Below are 22,500 nucleotides of genomic sequence, written 5' to 3' on the forward strand. Positions count from 1 at the left end.
ACGCCACAAGGCAGAGGGCGGGAGAGCGAGGTCGGGCCGGGTTCCGCACCCCTGCCTTCCACACACCACCGACGGGCGGGGAGGAGAGGCGAGGGGCCCGTGGGCAGAGCGAGAAGAGCGGGCCCGTTTGACACAAACGCCCGTCCCTCGCCTGGCACGGCTTAGGCCCGGCCCAGGAGAGCGCGACATCACCACATCGATCACCACGGCGCGACATGCCTCACGGAGACAACGACAAGAACAGCGGCAGTCACCGAGGGAGAGACTGCCTCAGCCTCACCGCTTCCCCCCCACCCCCGAGTCGTGCAGCAGCGGGCCACGACCCCAGGAGGTGAACGCCTGACACGCGGTGGCGCGGGAGCCCGAGGCGTGGGGTAGTCGCGACCGCACCGGGGTTGCCTGCGGCGGGGAGCGCACCGGGTAGAGGACCCGCGCCACCTCCCCCGCCGCCCTCGGGTGCTGGAGACCGGAGGCGGCACCGCGGATCGGGACACCTGGGACGCACAGGAGCCGGCGCGCAGGCCCAGCCCAGGCGGGCGGGCTCAAGTGGCAGGGGCAGAACCGGGCCTCCACCCCACGGTCACAGCCCGGAGCCCCGCCACGCGCGTCCAGAGGCCCAACGACTCCCAGGCGACAAACGTCCGGAGACAGCGTGTCAGCACCTATCTGGCAGCGAAAAACGACCATTTCGGGCGAAAGAATGGCCGCACCAGGCGACGGGGCCCACCCACGGATCACGGCGGCACCCCTTGGATCACGGGCCCGGTCACCAGGCCCCCGGCACCACCCCATCGCCACCAGCCCCGGAGCCCCCGCGACCATCTGGTCGACCCCGGAAGTGCGGCGGCAGAGGGGGCGCGGGGGCACGCGGGACCCGCGCCCGGCAGGGTACACCCTCGCCGTCTCGCCCTCGAGGGCAGGCGGCCGGTCCATCCTCCTCTCCGGGGCAGGACTTGGGGAAAAAAAAGATTCCTCAGAGGCGCCCCAGGCGACCGGGCCCCACACGGGCAGGCCGGCGTCCGTCCACGTGCCCCCCTACCCCACCCGGGGCTCCACCTGCCTCTCGAGCCGGTCCCCACCTCCGGACCCAGAGGCTTTCGGAAAACTTGGCGATAGAAATCCAGCGCGACGACCCGGACCCACGCGGTCACGTGTCCGGGACGGGGACGCCCTCTCCCCGGCCCACCCTCGAGGGCGGGGGCCGGTCCGCGCTCTCCTCCGGAGCGGGACTTGAAAAACATCCCTCGGAGTCGCCTCCGACGACCGGGCCGCCACCACGGACGGCCCGGGCCGGTCGGTCCCCACCGCCAGAGCGGGACTCGGAAAACGCGGTGAGAAAAGTCGAGTCCGACGACCCGGAGCCACCCGTGCCCGCGGCCGAGCCGCCGCCGTCTCGCCCTCCACGGGCCTCCCCGCAAGGCCCGGGCCGGTCCCCGACCTCCGGAGCGGGGCGCGAGCAAGAAACCGGTGACACGGAGGGCCCGACGACCCGGGCCGCACGGGGGACGCCAGCCGGGCTCGGGAACCCCCCCCCACCTCGCCGGCCCCGGTCGGTCCCCGAGGGTCGCAGTGGCACCGGCGTCTGCTGGTCGACCCGTCCGGGCGGCCCCGCACACCCGCCGGCCTCGAGGAGCGCGGCGACAGCCACCTCCCCACACTCTCCTGCACGTCCAATCTCCGCCCGGCGGACGACGCGCCCGCGCCCCGGCACGACCGGGACCGATCCCGCCACTGCCACCGGCCTCCCGGAACTCCGCCTCGGTCACCGCGGCCAAGTCACCTCCCTTGCCGAGGTCGCCGGAGCTCCGGAGGACAGAAACGATATAAAAGCGGCCGCCAGGTGGCACCGGACAACCGGCGCGAACGTCAGCGGGACGGATCCGGATCCCTGGCCGGCCGGGGCGCGCAGCCGGGCCGCCTGGCGGCCCGACCCCGTCCCGACCCACCCCGGGTCCCATCTCCCGGCCCGGCGCGGCCAGGGGGCATCCGCCTCGGGGCTCCCAGCCGGCACGGCGCGACCCCGGCCGCCGGAGAGGGACTCGGAAAACGTGTGTGTTTCGGGCGCTCGCCCGTGAGGGGACGGGGAACATTCCCTCAGAGACGCCAGCAGGGGCGCCGGGACTGCCGGCACCGGCTGGCTTCCCGGGGTGGCCCCGGGCGCTTCCCGGGCGCTTCCCGGGCTCCCGGGAGGACTCAGGGAAACGCGGCGGGCGGGGCACCGCCAAAACGAAACCGGGCGAGTCGTCAGAGGACGACGACGACAGGGGAACGACGGAGCAACTGTCCGCATCCCGTCACTTCCAACCCGCGACGGCTTCCCAAGGCGGGCAGGCAAAGCCCAGAGGCCGCCGGGGAAACGACGGCGACGCCTGACCGCACGGAGGTTGAAGAGACACGAACGTGTCTCCCTCCGCGCGGGCCGCGACACAGTCCCGAGACAGCGCGCGGGGCTGGGGAGCGTGGGTGCAAATGCACCAGTGGCGACCAGAACATCGATGTCAGCGGTCCTTACCGTCGTGACAAGCGAGCAGACCCACAGAAAGTGGTGGGGGGTGGGGGAAGAGACTTCACAGCCATCCGCTCAACAGATCAGGTTCCAGTACGTCCGTACAAGGCCACGCTGCGAGTGTGTGTGTGTGCGTCTGCACGTGCGTGTGTTTGAGATGAGATACCTGTTGAACTGTTCCCTGAAACTAGAAAACGAAGAAAGGTGTACATCTTTTGCCGGTTAAAAATAATAACATTAATTGTTTCACGAAGAAAGTTGTAGATCTTTTGCCGGTTAAAAATAATAACATTAATTGTTTCACGAAGAAAGTTGTAGATCTTTTGCCGGTTAAAAATAATAACATTAATTGTTTCACAGAACCGGCCAAACCTGCCAAAACTGAATTTTGGCCATCATGCAAAAGCAACCCACGGGAGTAAAAAGATGGCCTCTCCATCAAATGGGAGTAGGGCGACTGAACATCCACAGGCAAGCAAGCAAACACACAAAAGACCCTTGACCGGGCGGGCCTCGTGGCTTAGCGGTTAAGTGTGCGCGCTCCGCTACTGGCGGCCCGGGTTCGGATCCCGGGCGCGCACCGACGCACCGCTTCTCCGGCCATGCTGGGGCCGCATCCCACGTACGGCAACTAGAAGGACGTGCAGCTATGACATACAACTATCCACTGGGGCTTTGGGGGAAAAATAAATAAAGTTATTTTTAAAAAAAACTTTACTTTTTATACGGTCTTTACTGAAAACACCCTTCTTCCTTTTCCTTGAATATGAAGGTGTTTCCCTTATTAATTTTTAGTAGCTTTAGTCACATATACATATTTTTGTGTGTGTGTGAGGAAGATCAGCCCTGAGCTAACATCCATGCCAATCCTCCTCTTTTTGCTGAGGAAGACTGGCCCTGAGCTAACATCCGTGCCCATCTTCCTCCACTTTATGTGGGATGCCGCCACAGCATGGCCTGACAAGCCGTGCGTCGGTGTGCGCCCGGGATCTGAACCCGGGCCGCCAGCAGCGGAGCGGGAGCACTTAACCGCTACGCCACAGGGCCGGCCCCCTAATCACATACATTAATTAGAATTTTTAGGGGACCGCCCAGTGACGTAGCAGTTAAGTTCGCATGCTCCACCTCAGTGGCCCAGGGTTCACTGGTTCGGATCCCGGGCTCAGACACACACACCACTCTTAAAGCCGTGCTGAGGTGGCATCCCACATAGAGTCACTAGAAGAATGGACAAGTATGACATACAACTATCTACTGGGGCTTTGGGGAGAAAAGAAAGGAAAATAGGAGGAAGATTGTTAATAGATGTTAGCTCAGGGCCTCAATATGTGTCACAAACATGTGGAAACTAAACAACGGGCTACTGAACAACTGTTGGATCAATGAGGAAATCACAGGAGAAATCAGAAAACGTTGGGCCAGCCATGACGGCCTAGGGGTTACAGTTTGGTGCACTCCACTTCGGCAACCCAGGTTCGGTTCCCAGGCGTGGAACCACGCCACTCCTTGGTCAGTAGTCATGCCGTGGTGGTGGCTCTCGTAGAAGAACTAGAAGGACTTACAACTAGAATAGACAACTATGTATCAGGGCTTTGGGGAGGAAGTAAATAAAAAGAGGAAGATGAGCAACAGATGTTAGCTCAGGGCAAATGTTTCCCAGGCCCCCCCCCAAAAAAAATAGTAATCCCTCACTAGAGTTAAAAAAATATACCTAGAGACAAATCAAAATGAAAACACAACATACCAAAACTTATGGGCTGCAGCAAAAGCAGCGCTAAGAGGGAAATGAATAGAAAAACAGGCCTACCTCAACAAACAAGAAAAATCTCAAATAAACAAGCTTGCCCTATACCTAAAGGAACTAGAAAAAGACCAAACAAAGCCCAAAGTCAGTAGAAGGAAGGAAATAATAAAAATCACAGCAGACATTAATGAAATAGAGACTAAAAAAATACATACATAAAATAGAAAGGAAACTAAGATCCAGTTCTTTGAGAAGATAAACAAAATGGGCAAACCCTCAGCCAGAATCACTGAGAAAAAAAGAGAGAAGACTGAAATAGATAAAATCAGAAAGGAAAGAAGAGAAGTTACAACAGACACCACAGGAATGCAAAGGATTATAAGAGACTGTTATGAAAAGCTATACGCCCACAGACAGGATGATAACCTAGAAGAAATGGATAAGTTCTTAGAATCCTGCGACCTCCCAAAACTGAATCAAGAAGAAAGAGAGAGGGCCCGCCCGGTGACGTAGCGGTTAAGTTCACCCATTCCGCTGTGGTGGCCCAGGTTCCCTGGTTCGGATCCTGGGTGTGGACCTACTCACCGCTCATGAAGCCATGCTGAGGTGGCGTCCCACATAGAAGAGCTACAACTCTACAACTATGATACAGAGCTATGTAGTGGGGCTTTGGGGAGAAAAAAGAGGAAGATTGGCAACAGATGTTATCGCAGGGCCAATCTTCCTCCAGAAGAAGGAGGAGGAGGAGGAGGAGGAGGAGGAGGAGGAGGAGGAGGAGACGAAGAAGACGAAGAAGACGAAGAAGAAGAAGAAGAAGAAGAAGAAGAAGAAGAAGAAGAAGAAGAAGAAGAAGAAGAAGAAGAAGAAGAGAGAATCTGAATAGACCAATCACAAGTAAAGAGATTGAAACGGTAATCAAAAACCTCTCAGAAAAGAAAAGTCCAGAGCAAGACAGCTCCCCTGGTGAGTTCTACCAAACATCCAAATAAGACTCAATATCTGCCCTTCTCAAATTCTTCCAAAAAATTAAAGAGGAGGGGAAGCTTCCTAACTCATTCTACGAGGCCAATATTACTCTGACATCCGAACCGGACAAGGACAGCATAGAACAAGAAAAATACAGGCCAATATCACTGATGAACATCGATGCAAAAATCCTCAGGGAAATATTAACGACTCGAATACAACACATCCCAAGGATCATCCACCACGACCCAGCGGGATTTATTCCAGGCATGTGGGGATGGTTCCACGTCCACAAATCAATCAAGGTGAACACACCACGTTAACAAAATGAGGAATAAAAACCACGTGACCATCTCAATAGAGGCAGAGGAAGCATTGGACAAGATCCAACATCCATTTATGATAGAAACTCTCGAGAAAATGGGCATGGAAGGAAAGTACCTCAACAGAATGAAGGCCACACATGGCAAACCCACAGCCCAACCTCATACTCAACGGAGAAAAACTGAAAGCCATTCCTCTGAGAACGTGAACAAGACAAGGACGCCAGCTCTCACCACTCTTATTCGGCATACTCCTGGAAGTCTGAGCCAGATCGATGAGGCAAGAAAAGGAAATAAAAGGGATCCAAGTCGGACAGGCAGAAGTGAAACTCTCACTATTGGCGGGTGACACGATTCTCTATATAGAAAACCCTCAGGAATCCACCGAAAACCTCCTGGAAATAATCAACAAATACAGTCGAGTTGCAAGATACAAATCAACAGACAGAAATCAGTTACATTTCGACACACTAACGACAAACTAGTGGAAAGTGAAGTTGAGAATACACTCCCATTTACAATCACCGCACAAAGAAGAAAATAGCAAGGAACAGACTTTACCGAGGAGGTGAAAGACCTATACGCTGAAAACTATAAGACGTTACTGAGAGAAATCGAAGAAGAAAGAGATGGAAAGATATTCCATGCTCGTGGATTGGAAGAGTAAACATCGTTAACGAGAGGTCCGTTTGTACAGAATTCTCTCATCCTCAACTTCCCGACCTTGCCAATAAGATAAGAACGTCACTCTCCTCCTGGGATAGAGAGGACATCTTCCTCGGGGTGTGTGTGTGGGGGGGAGGGTGGTTGGTTGGTTGGTTGACCGACCTCCTGCTTCCAGGAAGCAAAGAAGGAGGGTCAGTCAGCACTCCATTCTTGCACCTGCTCCCTGATGGGGGTAAGGTTTTGCTCGTTTGTTGTTGTCATCCTCTTTAAAAGCGTCTGTGTGTAGCTCAAAACAATACCCCAGCGTCCTTTCCGTCTCAGTGTTTGACCCGAGGTTTCAGCTTTTGACAGGAGGAGGGACACGTTTTTCTGGGGCACTCATTTTTATGACACGATGGTGTGGGTGAAGAAGGATAAGATGGGCGGGGGTGGGCCCGTGCCTTTTCTTTTCGCACGTGGTGGGGAGACGACTCGGCTCTTGCCAGACGGGATCTCATTTCCCCGTGAACCATCGGGCGGGCTATCAGGGGTAAAGAGGGAGAAAGGTTTGAAGGACGTGGAGAAGATGTGTTCCAGATGCCAGGGTCTCCGGATTTCACCGGAGGCACACGAAAGTCACTGATTTCTGGACCACGTTTACGGCCGATGTCACGCGTAGGTCATTTTGAAACGAGGAGGCTACCGTCTGAGCCAATTTGGATATCGTCTCCAGCTCCCCCGAGCGGTGGAGCTGTGCGAGTCTAAGATGGGGCACATCCAGGGAGAGAATTGTGCCAGGGAAAGGGAGGCAGCAGTAAGTCATCGAGGATAAGGTCTTTAGAGGAGACTGACTCTTCTCAAGTGGATGAGGTAGCAGGAGATTTTTGTTTCATGGGTGTTAGCTATACGGGTTGGGAGGGAGCCGGGGGAGGGGCGGGGGCTTGTGGTGGTGGGGACACGGGTGGTGTTTATGTCCTGGTTAAGGTGAAAACACTCTTCAAGTGGAGATTTTTGTGCAAGGGTCCGGTCTGGCAGGACGGGAGGGTGCGGGTGGGTCCATTTAGCACGAAATCAGAAGAATCTGTAGCAGTAGTCCAGCCTCAGGCCTTTTGAGAAATAGGCAGAGAGGGGAGTTGAGCTTCATTCGTCACGGCAACCGGGACCTCAGGAGTAACAACTTCCATGTAAGAAGTAAAAACTAGAACATGCTGTAGGAGGAAGAATTCTAAGAGAAAGAATTGGGGGTACAGGGCCAGCAAAGAGATTTTAAGACTTGACCTCAGAAGCGTGATCCATAAAAAGAAATGGAGACATTGGAAATCATCAAAATTAAACTCCTAGGTTCTGTGATAACACCCTCTTAAGAGGACGAAACGACCAAGGACAGAGTCTGGGGGCAGAAAATCTGTGCAAACCACACCTCTGATTGGAATTTGTAAAGAACCCTCAAAATGCAGTAGCAGTATCTTGGGAAAAAAAAAAAATCCAAATACACAATAAACAAAAAGACAGAGCAGGCATCTCACATGGAGAGGAGGAGATAACCGATGAATTTACAAATCTGCACGTGAAAAGATGTGAGCCGTTTCCTGGAGATGCAAATGAGAATCGGAGTGAGATATCCTCGGGACACATTTGTCAGAATGCCTTCGGCAAAATACGAGAACAGTATCAAACTGCTAGCGAGGTCGCGGACGGACAGGCCGAGTCACTCACTCACTCACGCCTCCCTGGTGGTGATGTAAAGTGGCATGGCCACTGCGGAAACAGCGTGGGGGTTTCCAAGACTCACCAGCAACAACGACAAGAAAAAAACGACGACAGAAAATTGCAACCTCTAAGCCCTCGGAACGTCCTGCCTCCTAAGAGTGTCTTTGTTTAGCTGGGGCCTTGGGTGGTTGAGGGCCCCAGTGTGATTTCTGGCGCGGGGTCGGGGGGGGGGTGGGGGGCGTGGGGGGGTGGGGGGGGCTCGGGCCGTGCGGTCTCAGGTGGAGCTCCAGGAAGTCAGCTTCGTGGAGCCCTGTGAGTCCTTCTGGGGAGGCAGGCATCAAGCTCAAGGGTGCTCTGGAGGACACCACGCCCGAGCGGCCCGAGAACTTTCATGTTCATTCACGAAAAATCCTGGACACGAATGTTCTCAGCAGCTCTGTTCATCACAGCCCCGGATGGGAAACCACACAGATGTCTGATAAATAAATGGCAAGCAATAGGATATCCTGGAGTATATGAGGAAGCCATTTGGTGTAAAACGAATTCAGCCTGACCTTGTTTTTCCAAAAGGGCCAGATGTGGCCTTTGAGCATAGATTGTCTATCTGCTTTAGGCATTTACTAGGCCACAAAGACAAGAATAAATGCCCTTAAGCTAAAGTAACTTCCCCCACATCAGCATTTCCTGGAGGGTAAGCCTCTCTCTCTCTAGGCTAAGGATTGATTGCTGACCCGCTGTGACCACCCAGCTGGGGACCACAGACCTGCTCTCTGCAGTGTTCATCAATTGCTGTGTGAATCGCTGTGCCGGGTAGGCAGGCCCGGCAGGCAGGCCGGGCAATCTCGTGAGTGCTGTAAAAGGGACATTCCAATCCTGTGCGATAGACACTCTGACGGTATATAACCACGCGGTACACCCCACTTCTTTGGCGCCCTTCCTTCCTTGGGGAAGGAAGGCCCTGGGCTATGTGGTCCTCAAATTTGGCTCATAATAAACTCACCCCAATTCTGATTTATAGATTGGTTATGGATTACTTGCGTCAACCTGTCCTTCAACAGTCCCCTCCCTTGCCTATGTCGCCGGAGCTCCGGAGCACAGAAACTATATAAAAGCGGCCGCTAGATGGCACCGGACAATCAGCACAAACGTCCCCGGGAGGGAGGGAGGGAGGGATCCGGAGCGCGGGCCCGCGAGAGTGCACAGCCTCCGCCCACCGCCCCGATCGTGTCCTGGCCCACCTCGGATCATGACTCTCACCCTGGGGCGGCCGGGAGGGCGTCCCGCGAGGCCCCCGGGCGTCCACCTCGGAGGTCCCAGCCGGCACGGCACAACCCCGGGCGCAGAAGGAGGACTTGGAAAGCTGAGGGGGAGGGGCAGTTGCTGGGAAGGAGACAGACTCCCCACACCACTCCCGGGCCGGGCCTGGGCCGGGCCGGGCCGGCTGGCTGATGCAGACGTGGAAAATTCCCTCGGAGACACCAGCAGGGGGGGCTGGGGCTGCCGGCACCTGCTTCCCGGAGTGGCCTGAGTGCTTCCCTGGCTCCCGGGAGGGCTTCGGAAAACGTGGCGGGCGGGACTGTCAAACCGAAACCACGCAGGCCTCGTCAGAGGACGACAACAATGACAGAGGAAGAACGGAGGAATTGTTTGTACCCTGTCACTTCCAGGCCACAAGGTCTTTCTAAGGCGGACAGACAAATCCCAGAGGCCACTGAGGAAATGACTGATACACTTGACCACAGCAAAGTTTAAAAGACAAAATGTGTCTCTGCACGGGCCACAAAAAAAGGTCCAAAGACAACACACAGGGGTGGGGAGCATGGGTGCAAATGCATGAGTGAGTGGGGATAAGAATACTGATTTCAGCAGTCCTTACCATCACGACAGACAAGCAAACCCACAAAAATGGTAGGGGGTAGGAGGCAGAGACTTCACAGCCATCCACTCAAGAAATCAAGTTCCAGTACATCCGTACAAGGCCACGCTGAGAGTGCGTGTGTGTGTGTGTGTGTGTGTGTGTGTGTGTGTGTGTGTGTGTGTTTGAAATGAGGTAAATGTTGACGTTGAACCGTTCCATGAAAGTACAAAAAAATATTTGTAGATCTTCTGCCATTAAATTTTTTTTTTAACAGTGCACTTATTTCCCTCAAAAAAGAAAGGAAAAGAAGATTATGAAAGGCAAACAGAGGGGCCGGCCAGGTGTCGTAGCGGTGATGTTCACACACTCTGCTTCAGCGGCCCAGGGTTCACCCGTTTGGATCCTGGGCACAGACAGACCTACTCAGCGATCATCAAGCCACGCTGAGGCAGTGTCCCACATAGAGCAACTAAAAGGAGGTATAACTATGACATACATACAACTATCTACTGGGGCTCCGGGAGAAAAAAAGAGAGGAAAAAAGGAGGAAGGTTGGTAATAGATGTTAGCTCAGGGCCTCAGTACGCGTCACAAACATGTGGAAACTAAACAACGGGCTACTGAACAGCTATTGGATCAATGGAGAAATCAAAAAAATATCGGGCCAGCTCTGATGGCCTAGGGGTTAAAGTTTGGTGCGCTCCACTTCGGCAGGCAGCTCAGGTTCCGTTCCCAGGCGTGGAACCACGCCGCTTCTCAGTCAGTAGTCACGCTGCGGTGGTGGGCTCACACAGAAGAACTAGAAGGACTTACAACTAGAATATATGTGGCAGGGCTTTGGGGAGAAAAAAAATAAAAGAGGAAGATTGGCAACAGATGTCAGCTCAGGGCCTACCCCGCCCCCCCGCCAAAAAAAAGAAAATTAAAGATTAAAAAAACATTTGAAAAGGCAAACAGAGAGAGTAAAACAGGTAAAAAGCCAAAACCTTAGTCCTCTGCATACAGAGGCCTCTTCCTTTTTGAGCCTAGGAAAGTATTTTGACTAAACATAGAATTCCTGTCCTTGGTGTAGATTCACTCAAAGGTAAAGCAAAACTGATACAATTTCCTTAACAAGAGCAGACTGGAAGTTAGAGAAGACTATGCTTTTAAGAAAGAGGAAACCAAATTCTAATTTTGCACCAGCTTACTTCTGATACTAAAACTCAGTTACCGAATCAAATCCATCTCCATCTTAACCAACTTGACCACACACAAAACTTTTTCCTCAGAGTTGTTTTTTCCCCACACACTTTTCACAGGCTTTTTAAAGAAACAAGAATGGCTATTTTTTATACCGTCTTCACTGAAAACATCCATCTTCCTTTCCATGAAGACAAAGACGTTTCCCTTATTAATTGTTAGTAGCTTCAGTCACATATATTAGTTAGAACTTTTAGAGGCCGGCCCAGTGGCGTAGCGGTTAAGTTTGCGTGCTCCGCCTCAGCTGCCGGGGGTCCACCGGTTCAGATCTTGGGCTCGGGCCTACGCACAGCTCATCAAGCCATGCTGAGGCGGCATCTCACATAGAGCAACTGGAAGGACGTACAACTATGACATACAACGATCTACTGCGGCTCTGGGGAGGAAAAAATAAAAGGAAAAAAGGAGGAAGATGGGCAATAGATGTTAGCTCAGGGCCGATGTCCCAGATATTTAATTAATTGATTGATCGATTGATTGATGGCTTCATTAAGAATTTATAACGCCTAGAAACCTTAATTTTTAGTGTGAACTAAGAGGTAAGCAACTGTGAACTGTTTTGTCCGTTAGCATTTTGTGGCTTGGCAAATCCTATGAACACTTTATAATTTTTAGAAACATGTCATTTCATAGCATACTCTTCATAAAGCACAAGACATGTTTATTAATAGTCCCAAACATCTTTCAGTTTCTCTGTCCTCAGAAGCCAACAGTGGATTAAACCTATATTTAGTCGTTAAGGTCTAATATTTTATCCTATTTGGAAACGATCTAGCTATTCAATTAATGTTTTTTTTTTTAAGATTTTATTTATTTATTTTTCCCCCAACGCCCCAGTAGCTAGCTGTCTGTCATAGCTGCACATCCTCCTAGTTGCTGTATGTGGGACCCGGCCTCAGCGTGGCCGGAGAAGCGGTGCGTCGGTGCGATCCCGGGATCCGAACCCGGGCCGCCAGCAGCGGAGCGCGCGCACTTAACCGCTAAGCCGCGGGGCTGGCCCTTCAATTAATGTTTTATCCCTTAATTTCACGTAGCCAAACATCCAGGTTTCAAGCTACCAAAGAGATTTTGGAAGTTGTTTTAAGTACACATGCCAGGGCCGGCCCCGTGGCTTAGCGGTTAAGTGCGCGCGCTCCGCTGCTGGCGGCCCGGGTTCGGATCCCGGGCGCGCACCGACGCACCGCTTCTCCGGCCACGCTGAGGGCCACGTCCCACATACAGCAACTAGAAGGACGTGCAGCTGTGACAGACAACTATCTACTGGGGCTTTGGGTGAAAAAAAAAGGAGGAGGATTGGCAATAGATGTTAGCTCAGAGCCGGTCTTCCTCAGTAAAAAAAAAAAAAAAAAAAAAAAAAAAAGAGGAAGACAAGCATGGATGTTAGCTCAGGGCTGATCTTCCTCACACACACACACACACACACAAAATAAGTACACATGCCATAAAATGTAACTCCTGCTAAAAGTTTATCAGAGTGACGTCAGCATCATGGTGGCATGAGTTGTTCCCTTCGCCTCTCCCCTCTAAGGTACAACCAAACAGACGTCTACTGACCGACACAGGGATTCCCTACACAGCACAACAAGATGCTGAGAGATCCATGCGGCTGTAGGGGAGGAAGGCAAACCCTCTACCGTCTTTAGGTCCTTCTGGCTGGGCTACAAATTAAATCGACACGAGATGGAGTAACAGGAGAAAATCAAACAAAGCTTTAGAACGTGTATACACGGGAGAGACTCAGGAAAAGGGAACAACTCACCAACACGGCCGAGCTGCCAGTTTAAATATTATCTTCAGCTTTAGCTTTTTAGACAGAGGAGGACCTTGGGGGTAGTGGTTTGGGATTTCAAAGAGGAGGAAGGCAATTTACACGGCGTTGGAAACGTAAATGGGCCAACTACAGACAAGGTGAGCTGAGACACATGTTTTACATGACATTAAAGTTATGTGATGGCATTAGTCCATCCCTGGAATAGCCCCTTCTATTTTAAATTCTTTTAGGCAGTTGGGGGGAGGTCAGAGTTCCTTTCAGAGTCTTTTGTTCTTAAAAACAATCAAGCCAAAGAGGACACATTTTGGGTTGGCCCAGTCTGATCCCCCACACAGCTATACATCTGAAGGTGGGTGGACCGGACCCTCGGGAAGCCCTGGAACTAGGGAAGCGGCCCCTTCCTCCTGACGGTGGCGACGATGCAGGACATGGGTCCTCAAGCTGCAGCCAGCGTGACTGTGAGTGGAGGCAGGGGCAGCCCAGCCTGCGTGCAAACACTCACGGAGTGGCAGATGCCTGGCCTGTGAGAGCACCCACCGAGCGGTGGCAGTCCTGCCCGCATGAACTTGGAGTGGCCCGACCGGCACAACTGTGAGCAGATGGGGCAGGAACAGAAAAAACAGCCCCCTGTCACCCCCGCCCCCGCCGTGGCAGGTGGAGTCTGTGGCCAGAAGCATTAGAAGCCACAGCAGAAGCGGTGACCCAACCCCGCTTCACCAGCCGGGGGGGCCGCATATGAGTCCCTGGGTCCCTGGGCTCCCACCAGTGACGGCACACCTGTGAACCCAGCACCCCTGGCAGACAGTGCAACCGGCACCCCAAGACAACCTGGGAACAGCAGTGCAGGTGGTGCACGGACAGCAGTGTGTGAGCCCACGGAGAGCCAGTGGAGGAACACAAGACCCGGGCAATCAGAACCAAAGTAACTGAAGCCTGACCCAAATAAGAGAAGGCCGTGACTACCACAAATGTGCCCCAGCAGAGGATCCATTCATCAAACAGCATGAAGATCGACAGTACAGTAACACAGCAGAACAGAAGGAAAATGACAACTCTCCAGAAACCAAACCCGAAGTCACAGACGATGACAATCTGACAGAGAACTCAAGACAGCTGCCCTAGGGGGCGGCCCCGTGGCTTAGCGGTGAAGTGCATGCGCTCCGCTACCGGCGGCCCGGGTTCGGGTCCGGGCGCGTACCGACGCATCGCCTGTCCAGCCATGCTGAGGCGGCGTCCCACATACAGCAACTAGAAGGGTGGTGCAACTATGACACACAACTGCGTCCTGGGGATTTGGGGAGAAAAGGGGGGGGGAAAAAGGAGGAGGATTGGCCAACAGATGTCAGCTCAGGGGCCGGTCTTCCTCAGAACAAAAAAAAAGAGGAGGATTGGCATGAATGTCAGCTCAGTGCCGATCTTCCTCACACACACACACACACACACACACACACACACACACACAGAGAAAACAACTGTCATAGAGAAACTCAACGAGTTACATAAAAACTCAGACAGAAGGACAGTTCGAGGAGCTCAAGAATAAAATTAACGAACAGAAGGAATACTTCAACAAAGAGATTGGAGCTCTAATAGAAAAACCAAACAGAAACTCTAGATATGAAGGACACAAATAGTGAGATTAAAAAATAAGGTTAAAGGCATTAAAAAAAAAAAAAAAAAAAGAGCAGACCCTATGGAGGAGAGAATTAGTGAGGTCTAAGATAGAAGCCTAGAAATGCTCCAGGTAGAGGAGGAGAGAGAACTAAGATTTTTAAAAAACCACGAAATTCTTTGAGAAATATCCAGCTCGATTAGGAAAAGTAACATAAGGCTTATAATCTCCCAGAGGGAGGAGAAGACAGGGAGAAAGGAGCAGAGAGCTTCTTCAAAGAAATGATTGCTGAGAACTTCCCAAACCTGGGGAAGGAACTGGACCTGCAAGTGCTGTGCGAGTCTAAGATGGGGCACATCCAGGGAGAGAATTGTGCCAGGGAAAGGGAGGCAGCAGTAAGTCATTGAGGATAAGGTCTTTAGAGGAGAGCGACTCTTCTCAAGTGGATGAGGTAGAAGGAGACCGGCTGGATTTGTGTGTGTGTGTGTGTGTGTGTGTGTGTGTGTGTGTGTGTGCGTGTGTGTGTGCGTGTGAGGAAGATCAGCCCTGAGCTAACATCCACGCTAATCCTCCTCTCTTTGCTGAGGAAGACCGGCTCTGAGCTAACATCTATATTGCCAATCCTCCTCTTCTTTTTCCCCAGAGCCCCAGTAGATGGCTGTATGTCACAGTTGCACATCCCTCCAGTTGCTCTATGTGGGTGTGGGAGATCAAGATTTGGCCACCCTGAAATATATCTCTTTACCTTTTTTTTTTTTTTACTTTGAGAATTTTCAAAGGGCCCTGGAACTTCTCAAAGACATTTGCTCTCTTCCTATAAGGAGGAAGATACTAAACTTATTAGGCTTATTCAGTATGTTAAATTACATGGAAAGCATTGTCAGACAAGTGACGATAAGCCTGCTCAGGTGCTATTATGTGGGTAAATGTTATTCATATAGGTGTTTTAAAATTGTATAACGTTACTGAAATGCTGATCTGTCCTGATTATCAGTCATAATTCTGGTTATTATTATTTTAAAGTGTTGTATGTCACAAAATTAACCAAATTTCTTTGTCAATTGCCATTTTGAGGTCTTGTTGTTTACAGACTTATTTCTTTGCTCTAATGCTTTTGCAAAATATGTTTCAACTTCAGAAAAATTCATGGAAAAGACTCTGATATTTACACTGGAATACAGGTTTCTGACAAACTTTCTGATCACGAAAATGAACGTGGTAAGAAATTACAGAAATCTGATGGAGAAACCGACTTCATGAAGCTGCTAACAAAAAGGTTGGGATCAAGAATGGATTACACAGGACTGAATCAACTGATAAGGATAATTATAATTTCTATGATTTTTCATTTGAAGTGTTGCTGAATTTTCAATGTTTTGTTTTTTCAGATTTAAGGAAAACTTTTTCTCTTTTCTCCTGAGCTAGCTATGATTTATAGCAATTTGGTAAATGATATTTTTGTCAGTAAAATTGAAATATTTATCTTTTTCTCTCTATCTGATCCCTCAAATTTGGAAACTCTTAGTGAGTGAGTATTGTTGTTTTCATGGCAATATAGTTACTTGCATAAGTTCAATAGGAATCTGTTCTCCTTATCACAGGACACAATTGGAAACACTGGTTATGTTACCAAGGTTGTAACTGGAACATCATATTTGCGATATCACCCTGCAGCTTCTGAGGAATGAAGATTTGACTTTATGGAATAAAGCCACATGGAAATATTGGCCTGGTACCTTATGTTCCAAGCAGCACTTACCAGGATAAGTCAAGAATGTCACTTATCTGTCAGGTACAAGGAACCTCGAAATATTTGGGGGGAACCTCAGAAGAGAGGAATTCACCCAAATCTATGGGTATTGCAGACAAAGTCTGATGACAAAATCCTTGGCTTTGCTTTCCTGGCCTCGAGAGACCTTTAAAGTTCAATGTGAGATTCCTTATCAAAAGTTCCAGCAAAGCAGATTTAAAAGAGCCTATGTGATCAACTGCTATTCTTGCTGTACTTATGTAAATAATTGGGCCAACTCTATTGGAACTAGACTTATTTTGCAAACTAGTTTTAATTTTGCTATCTTAATAAAAATGAGGGTGATTTTAGAGAGAAAAATTATATTTCGGTAAAAACTATTTCAGTATAAATTTGCGGATATTAGATCCTAGTTTTGTTGTCTTTTGAGGTTTTTGTCTTATATCTGTTGACTGGACTGGATCCTGATTTCTTCTAGTCTCCTGAAACATCTGGCGACAGATGTCCAAACTAACGTTTTTGATTTTTTTCCATCATTTTCATTGGAAATCGCTGAAAACTAAACCTGCCCTTTTTCCTGAAGACTTACAAACTGAAGCCGATGGACTGGACTTGACATAAACTTAAGAGATGACCTGACGACACCATCAGAGACATTTTAAACTGCAAAAGATACTTGGACGCTGACATCTAAAATGCTTCTTCACTGGCTGTCCTCTGAACTCAAAAACACGTTTCCAATCGGCTCCAACCATTAACCTTGTTTCTCTTTTGTTTCCATAGAAATGCTTCTATTAAATACTTGATTGCTTGCTTCCACAATATAGGCGTCACCTTGAGAGCCCACCTGCATCACCACCTTCTGAAATGAACTTAATTGAACCGACCTATTATCAGGACTAAGAAACGTGTTCAGTGAGATGAAACAATCTACCAACTCAGCTTCTGGACTATGAAACTTCTGTAAGTTTCAAAAGGACTGTGAAACTTTTAGTTTCAGAGGCGGGACTGTGGGAGATCAAGATTTGGCCACCCTGAAATATATCTCTTTACCTTGATTGTTTTCTCTGAGGGACATTTGACCTCCCCCACTAACTGCCTAAAGAATTCGACATGGTGGCTCCTTCCTGGAACAGATCTTCTATCATGATGGCTGTAATGATCATGTAAAATAGATGTTACAATGGGAGGGGCACCAAGCCCCTTTTATCCCAAAACTCTAACTCTCCCTGACCACATTCTCTACAGCTGACCCCGAAAAGAATGGTCCTCCTGCCCTCTGAAGTCCCAGGCCACTACCCACCCCCAACACGCTCCTCGCCTTTAGCTGCAATACTTAGGCAAGCAGCTTAGACAGAGGGACGAGTTGCTCATTTCTGAGTTTCTCCCATGTATACATGTTCTTAAACTTGGTATTATTTTCTCCTGCTAACCTGTCTCGTCGATTATTTGGCCAGCCATAAGAACCTTAAGGGAAAGGGCAGAGGGAGATTCTCCCTCTTCCCCCGACATGGGACACGGCCTCAGCGTGGCCGGAGAAGCGGTGCGTCGGCGCGCGCCCGGGATCCGAACCGGGGCCGCCAGCAGCGGAGCGCGCGCACATAACCGCTAAGCCACGGGGCCGGCCCTGACCAGCTGGAGTTTTGTTTCGTGTGTGTTAGCTATTGAGGCGGGGGAGCGGCAAGGAGGGAGAGGGGTGGTGGGGGTGGGGGTGGGGGTGGTGTGTCTGCTCTGGGTGAGGCGAGAAAACTCCCCAAGTGGAGATTTTTGTAGAAGGGTCCGGTCCGGCAGGACGGGAGGGTGCGCGTGGGTCCATTTAGCGAGCAATCAGAAGAATCTGTAGTCGCTGAGACTCAGGCCTCTTGGGAAAGAAGCAGAGAGAGGAGTTGAGCTTTGTTCCTCAGAGCAACTGGCGCCTCACGGGTAACCACAGAAGGTTCCCAGAACAAATGAAGTTGCGGGAGCCAGCGTGCCCTGTGTGCTGCTCTCAGCCCGAAGGCGGGCAGGCGGGCAGCTGCTCCCGTCCTGCACTCTCCCACGGTCCGGGTCCCGCCCCCAGCCCCACTCGCACCCACAGGGGAGGGCGGCCCCGGAACAAGTCTCCTCTCATCCACCATCATCTCGCCACCCTGACGGCTTTGCCCGAGATACCAACTCGGCTGTACCCACGCCCATGCGGGATTTTCCTTCGGACGAGGGGCCCGGGTTCACCACGGAGGATGAAACCCCTAGCCTTCCGTTGCCAAGTGGGTGGGACTCGCCAGCCAGGGAGGGGGGGAAGGGAGGTCAGGCCCATTCACTCCAATGGGCCTCACGGAATGGTTTCATTGAAATGCAGAAAGCTCTGCGGTCAAGTCGGAGCCTTTCACTTCGCCTCGGGCGTCTCTCCACTGAATGGCTCTCTTCAACTCCCCCACCCTTAGGCTGCAGCTTCCAAACTGCAGGGAGAGAGGGAGGGAGCATGGATGTCTGAGAAGCGCGACTCCTCTGGGACAGAAAGAGCACCCCCCCCCGCCCCCGCTTTCCCTAACCCGCTAAACCACTTGAGAATCAGGGCTGTGGGGACTGACGTCCCGGTTTACGTCTTCCTCACTGCGTGGCGCGTGGCACGGGGCGGGGGCGGGATGGGGAGCCGAATCAAAGGGGGACACCAAACAGATAATCTCGGTGTGTCGGAGTTCACGGGACAAACGCGGGCTTGGAGTCCCGAGGGCCGGGAGAGGCCTGGCAGGGGATGGTTTGACTCATCCACCCTGGGTTACGGGCCCAGCAAGCAAACTCCTAACTGGCGACGCTCTGCTCTAGGTGCAGGTTTTGATCATTCGTCTTCAAGTCCGCTGGATCGGTCTGTCCTCCCTCTCCCACCTGCTTCCCGCGGGAAGTCCTCAGTCTCGTGCCGCATACCCACTGGCGATTTCACGCATCGCCTCCTCACCCTTAAGAAGAGGAAGGATGATGGACAAACATGAAGGAACCCCCACCGACAGCACCTCCGAGTGAACGGGGGGGGGGGGGGGGGAGGGGCTCTCTCTCAGTGGGCGAACGGTGACTCCAAGTCGTGATCCCGAGATTTGACTTTAAAAATCAAATAACCCTGGAACAGTGAACTCGACGAGGAGGATGTGAACGTACCTCGTGCCACTGCCGTACGATTATGAAGGGTGAAAAGGCTAGGTTGTAAGTGCTGTCCATCTTGAAGCCCCATTTTAAAGAACAGAACAATAAACACCCTCTCTCCTTGACCCGGAGCAGGGGATTGCCTGCGTCTGTCAGAGAGGGTCACGTCACCTGCACCGTGACCCACCAGGGTTCAGCCATTTGAAATCGGTCCTTCCTCTCGAGGTGACTAAAACTCGCCAATGACAGCAGGTTGTAGGCGCTGTCATTCCCGTCAAGGAAAGGCAGGGAGAATTTCAGCGTTTCAAAGCATACCCTGTCCCCCTTTCACAGCAAGTACCAGCTGAATTATGTGTAATTTCTGAATCGGCTTTCTCCCGGAGTCACTTCACTTCTCTCTCTTGGTGGTGGTGGTGGGGGGGGGAGGGCAGGGCGCGCCGTGGGGGGGAGGCGGGGCGGCACTTGGAACCAGCGCAGAGCAGCTAAGGCTGTTGCCAAATCTTTCTGTCGGTGCCCACGCATGCAGACTGTGTGTGACCCGAAGGATGTACAGCATCCCACTGAGGGGTGAGGGTGGGGGAGTTTCCGGTGTGTAAGCCTGCGTTCAGCAGGCATAGGGGAGGAGAAACGATGTTCCCGCCGCTATCCCCCTTCTGAGTCCTTGGCTGAGCCCACCCCGGCCCGGTAACAAAAAGACAGATCCAGAAGAGAACGACAGAGAGATTAGGAACGCGTGCAAGGGCACGTCACTCGGGGAGAAGCCTAAAGCGGAAGTCACTCGAAGTGGCGGCTCTGACTGAATTCCAGCTCCTAGAGCACGTCACACCACGGACAATCCAGTTGTAGCGAAATGACAGGAGAAAGGAAAGCGGCTCTAGGCTTCCGAGGCCAGCCACCTGTGGGAAGGTCAATCAAGAGATGGGAGGAGTCAAGGTTTTGTTTGAAACAGAGTCCTCCGGGCTAGCGTCTGGGCTGACAAGCGTCCTCCTGGTTCAGGGAGGGCACCTTTCCCGTGGGAGCTTCATCTCCCGATTTCAGGTCAGGACGACAAGGGAGAGGTCCCGTGCCCTTCTCGCGCCCGCTGTTTCTCAAGGCCAGGGCCTCGAATTCCAAAGAACCCATGTGCCAGAGCGGGTCGATGTGGGGGCAACCTATTCCGGCTCCCTGACTTCACAGGGAAGACTGCTCTCTCCTCATTCTAGGGAAAGCTCCCAAACCACCGTCACCCAGTACGGTCCACCTACACCAACCGTCCCTCCCTCCTTTCGAAATAATTTCTGCAGTGGCAGAAGGACGGACATGCCACACACGCCCCCCAGTCCACCTTCACCTCCACCCCCACCGTCTGCTTCCTTGAGGGCCGAAAGCGCTGCGTCCGAGAACGAGAACGGAACGGGACTCGGAAACATTCTAAAGGGATGACTCGGGCCTGCCTGTTGAAAAAAGCACCCTGCCGTTAATCTGATTGGTCTTTCCCCGGGGTGAGTGTGTGTGTGGGGGGAGGGGGCGTTGTTAATTTTGAGGTGATGCGAATGTCCTGGAAATAAATACATATTGGTGACGGCTGTGCCACTGTGTGAATAGACTCCCAAGGCCCACCGGCTGGTGCACTTTTTAAAGGCTTGATTTTACAGGACGTGACCTCAATTTTCAGAGTGATGAAAATTAGGTAGGTGGGTCGGTCTGCAGGTAGTCGGCTGGTCGGTGGGTCTCCCTACCTTTATCACATACACACATAAAGGGAAGAGACAGACAGACGGAGACGGAGACAGCTAGTTCGTTATCGACACTGGGCACAGACATTCATCTGAGTGCTCTTACCCGTTCCCCAAGCTAATAACGTCTGTGTAGATCAAGATCACCCACATAGGAGAACCAGAACCACTTCCCAACAAGCAAGAGGGTCGGTGGGCCTCCACCTCCACCTGCACCTCCACCTCCACCACTGGCATTTGGCAGAGGAGTGGGAAAGCCGGATGGTGGCAAAAAAAGGAAGGCCCATCCCGACGAGAGGTGTTTGGCGTGTGGAAAAGCTGGAGGCGGGCTGACTAGAAGAAGGGTGTCCTATGTAACGGGGGGAGCAGATTTGCTTTCCTCTTTGCTCCCAAGTTGGGTGGGAGGGAGAGGTCCTAAGTCAGGGGCCCAAATGAGGACAGCCGTCAGTTGAGTGGTGACCCTGAATCTCTGAGCGTTTTGGGCCCATCGCCGCGGAGGTGTGCTTTGGGCTTTGCAGCCCGAAAGCCCTCCTCCTGTGAGTTTTCCGCCGGACGCCTTTTGTGGAAAGAGAAACTCGATTGTGCTGCCTGCCTGCCTCCGTCCCTGCCAGCCTCCCTTCTTTCCTCCTGCTCCGTTCCCTCCCCCCTCCTCGCTCTAGCTCTCTGAATACAAAGTAAGGACAGTAATTGTTTTTTTCTGTTTTGACATTTTTTACTTACTTACTTACTTACCTTTTTAATTATTTATTTATTTATTTATTTGTTTGTTTGTTTGTTTGTTTATTTATTTATTTATTTATTTCCCCCAAAGCCCCAGTAGATAGCTGTACGTCCTAGTTGCACATCCTTCTAGTTGCTGTACGTGGGACGCGGCCTCAGCGTGGCCGGAGAAGCGGTGCGTCGGTGCGCGCCGGCGATCCGAAACCTGGCCGCCAGCATCGTAGCGCGCGCACTTCACCGCTGAGCCACGGGGCCCGCGCAAGGAAAGGACAGCCATTGTGATAGCTCCATTTAGAGACATACGCCGACGCTACCAAGTGTCCGCGCCCTGCATTTTTCTGTATGTTACCAATTTCTCTCTCCAGGCCTTGTCTAGTGGCATGCGGCAATCTTCGTCAATGATAAAAATTATTGTCGGAACCACCATGACAACCCTGCACCTCCGACTGCCCGCCGGAGTGCTTCCCACACCTCACTCCCAGCGCTCACCCCCACCCCGCCGGCCATCCTCTCTCCTGTCTTCCCCCTTGCCGGCCCCGACCGGCCCAAGCCGGCTATCTGGTCGACCTCTTGGAGCGCTATATAAGCGGCCGCCAGGCAGGTGGCGCCCGACAAGCAGCCTCATCGTCAGCGGGACGGCTCAGGATCGCGGAGCAGGGAGGCTGCAGCGCCGGCCGGCCAGGTGCTTGGCCGGGTCCCGATCCCCCTCGGGTCTCGTTTCTCGGCCCGAGGCGAGCAGAGGGGTAGAGGCCAGCCCGGTCCCGGAAAGGGGCCTTGGCAACTTTCTTCCGAACGTCCCTGGGACAGGGGCGTCTGGCGGC

The sequence above is a fragment of the Diceros bicornis genome, unplaced genomic scaffold (genome assembly GCF_020826845.1).
Source record: "Diceros bicornis minor isolate mBicDic1 unplaced genomic scaffold, mDicBic1.mat.cur scaffold_638_ctg1, whole genome shotgun sequence".
Taxonomy (NCBI): Eukaryota; Metazoa; Chordata; class Mammalia; order Perissodactyla; family Rhinocerotidae; genus Diceros; species Diceros bicornis.